Below are 4,168 nucleotides of genomic sequence, written 5' to 3'. Positions count from 1 at the left end.
ATCCTTAGTGGGCAACTGGGTAGCTCAGTAGATTGAGAGCCAGGCCTAGAGATGGGAGTCCTGGGTTCAAATCTGGCCTTAGACACTGTCCAGCTGTGTGATCTTGGGCAAGTAACTTGACCCCGATTGCCTAGCCCTTATTGCTCTTCTGCCTTGGAACCAAAATACAATATTGATTCTAAGGAATTTTTTTTAAACCCTGACCTTCTGTCTTGGAATACTGTGTATTGGTTCCAAGGCAGAAGAGCAGTAAGGGCTAGGCAATGGGAGTTAAATGACTTGCCCAAGGTCACACAGCTAGGAAGTGTCTGAGGTTAGATTTGAACCCAGGTCCTCAAAAGAGCCATATCTTTGTCTCTATTATCTATATCTATATCTATATCTATATCTATATCTATTTTTTTAATTAAACCCTTACCTTCCATCTTGGAGTCAATACTGTGTATTGGTTCCAAGGCAGAAGAGTGGTAAGGGCTAGGCAATGGGGGTCAAGTGACTTGCGCAGGGTCACACATCTAGGAAGTGGCTGAGGCCAGATTTGAACCTAGGACCTCCCATCTCTAGGCCTGATTCTCAATCCACTGAGCTACCCAGCTGCCCCCTCTATATCTATATTTTTAAATGACAATCGTTTGAAAATTTTAGTCCAGTGTTTGCTATTCAACTAATCATTCCTGGCTCAAAAGCTTTTCCTATAAGCCTCTCCGTACTGTCTCACAGTAAATCTTTTCCACTTAATCACTTAGTCAAATACTTTCAGGAATTTTATAAATGGCTAGAGACAAAGTTATGAAAAGCACAAAAAGTCTTTCTTGCCTTGCTAGACTCTTCAGATGCAAGCCTCCTGCCCTTTTTTGTTGTCATTTTTTTCACTCCAGTCTTCCTTGACTTCTTTTGGGGTTTCCTTGACAAAGATACAGGAATGGTTTGCCATTTCCTTCACCAGCTCATTTTATGGATGAGGAAACTGAGACAAACAGGGTGAAGTGACTTGCCCAGGTAGTAAGTGCCTGAGACAAGTTTGGAACTTGTTTTCCTGATTTCAGATCAGGAACATTAGCCACTGTGTCACTCTCTTGCCCTTTAGACAATGCCCATTTTCCATCTAGAGACCTTCTCTTTTGCATTTCAGTGACTCTCTCTTTTAGATCTGCAGCTTTTAGCACTTGCTGGAGTCTTACTGGGGGTGCCCCTTCTTAGAAGAGAGATAGAAACGAGAAGTCTTCGTATCTTAGATTTAGATTTAGAACCCCCAAACTCTAACCCTCTCATTGAAAAGAGAAGGAATTGCAAAGTGACATATGACTACTTATGTATCTATCCATTTAGCTGTCTGTTTATCTATATATCCATCTACGTGTCTCATTTGATTAACCAGTTAGTGCTTGTCTCTCAAAGTGACTTAAGAAATAAAGAGGACAAATCAGGAAAGAAAAAGAAAAGAGAAGAGAAGGAAAATGAATTAAATATGTGTCCAAGGTCACATAGGCAGTAAACAAGAGAGGCAGGATTTGAATCTAGGTCCTCTCACTTCAGATCCAGCATATTTTCTATAGACTGAGAAAAGCCCTGGCAGGTTTAAGACTACATAGGAGTAGAAGATGATTTCAGTTGGGGGTGTTAAATTTGAGGTAGAGCTATGTTTACAAATCTTTGGTAGAATTGGGATTCTTCTCCTTTCCCACTTAGGGCTCTTTCTATGGAAATGGCACGTTTGAAGGGATATCATTACATATGTTGGAGTTCCCAAATATGAGGGCAAAGGCTGGATGGAGGAGAATGCTATGAAGCAGGGACAAAACTTGTTTAAGAAGGAGTCTTGGTGACCCAGCCATAGCACTGCTGGGTCTGTACCCCAAAGAGATAATGGACACAAAGACTTGTACAAAAATATTCATAGCTGCGCTCTTTGTGGTGGCCAAAACTTGGAAAACGAGGGGATGCCCATCAATTGGGGAATGGCTGAGCAAATTGTGGTATATGTTCGTGATGGAATACTATTGTGCAAAAAGGAATAATAAAGTGGAGGAATTCCATGTGAACTGGAACAACCTCCAGGAAGTGATGCAGAGCGAGAGGAGCAGAACCAGGAGAACATTGTACACAGAGACTAATACACTGTGGTATAATCGAACGTAATGGACTTCTCCATTAGGGGCGGTGTAATGTCCCTGAACAACTTGCAGGGATCCAGGAGAAAAAAACACCATTCATAAGCAAAGGATAAACTATGGGAGTGGAAACACTGAGGAAAAGCAACTGCCTGAATACAGAGGTTGAGGGGACATGACAGAGGATAGACTCTAAATGAACACTCTAATGCAAATACTATCAACAAAGCAATGGGTTCAAATCAAGAAAACATCTAACGCCCAGTGGACTTACGCGTCAGCTATGGGGGGTGGGGGGGGAGGAAAAGAAAATGATCTATGTCTTTAACGAATAATGCTTGGAAATGATCAAATAAAATATATTAAAAAAAAAAAAAGAAGGAGTCTTGGGAGCAGCTGGGTAGCTCAGTGGATTGAGAGCCAGGCCTAGAGATGTGAGGTCCTGGGTTCAAATCTGACCTCAGAGACTTCCCAGTTGAGTGACCCTGGGCAAGTCACTTAACCTCCATTGCCTAGCCCTTACTACTCTTCTGCCTTGGGACCAATACATAGTAATGATTCTAATATGGAAGGTAAGGGGTTAAAAAAAAAGTCTTTCCTTGTGTCTACAATCTTTAGGATGTACCTAGCCTATAGTAAGGGCTCAATAAATGCCTTAAAAAAGCAAGCAAACAAAATGCTCATCTTCTTTCTTAGAATCAATACTGTTTATTGGTTCCAAGGCAGAAGAACCATAAGGGCTAGTGTAAAAAATAGACTCGAATACAGGACTACAATCCCCATGAGCCTTTGCTCCACTTCCCCAGAATGCCTTGTAATCTCACCTGGGCCGAGATCGAGAAGATATTTAAGCAAAGGCTTTTGAAGGGCTTTTTTTTTTGGACTTCCGTTTTTGGAGCAGAGGCGTCTCTTCCATGATGTGAGGTTATTTTGTCTAGGCCTCTGGCCTAGGCACATGTTTCTTACTTGTATATTCTTAATCTTTAACCTTTAATAAACCTCTAAAAATATATATATTCCTTGCAGAGAGAAACTAATTTCTACCTGCCTCAGTCTCCCCCTCTCCCCTAAATTTTAATCTTTACACTAGGCAATCAGGGTTAAATGACTTGCCAGGGTCACACAGCTGGGAAGTGTCTAAAGTTGTATTTGAACCCAGGTGCTCTGGACCTGGTGCCTGGAGCCTGGTGTTCTAACCATTGTGCCACAAAGCTGTCCCAATAAATGCTTATTAACTGATAGTCTGAGGGTGACAGGAGCCCAGTGGACAGGACTATGTAAAGGAGCTAGCCTAAGGGATAAAGATGAACAGTATGAATCTCAAAGGAAGACAGTGATAAACAGGACACCAGGAATATGGAAATAGCATTACAAAAAAGCACTGGTATAATTTCTGTCTGACTATTTCCCACTTTATCGGGGTGGGAGAGGGAGGGAGAGAGGAAGAGAATCTGAATCTCAGACTAGAAAACAATTGTCAAAAATTGTTTCTCCATGTAATTAAAAAAATTGTGAAAAAAGACAGTGAGTGACAAGAGGATTGTAGAAGAGGGAAGGAGGAACATGGAAACTGACTCCTCTTCCCAGCCCAGGGCAAGAGGGGCATGAGAGAAGGAACATGGAGTGAGATGAAAGAGATTAGAATTAGAGCTAGAAGGGACCTCAGACATCATCTAGTCCAGCCCTCTTTGTGATGACAACAGCAAAGATCATACCTAATATTTATGTATTGTTTTGAAGTCTGCAAAGCATTTTACATATATTAACTCATTTGATCCTTACAACCATCCTAGGAGTTAGGGGCTATTATTATCTCCATTTTATTAATTTTAAAAAATATTTTCCATGTTTACATAGTTCATTTTCTTTCCCTCCCACCTTCCAGAGCCAATAAGCAATTCCACTGTGTTGTATTAATGTTATCACTTGATACCTATTTCTATATTATTCATTTTTGCCATAGAACCAAAACCCCAAACCATATATCCATATAAACAAGGGATAAGTCATAAGTTTTTCTTTTACATTTCTACTCCCATAGTTCTTTCTCTCAATGG

This window comes from Monodelphis domestica, chromosome 4 (genome assembly GCF_027887165.1).
Source record: "Monodelphis domestica isolate mMonDom1 chromosome 4, mMonDom1.pri, whole genome shotgun sequence".
NCBI lineage: Eukaryota > Metazoa > Chordata > Mammalia > Didelphimorphia > Didelphidae > Monodelphis > Monodelphis domestica.
The sequence above is the reverse complement of the archived record's forward strand: the minus strand, read 5'-3'. Positions refer to the sequence as shown.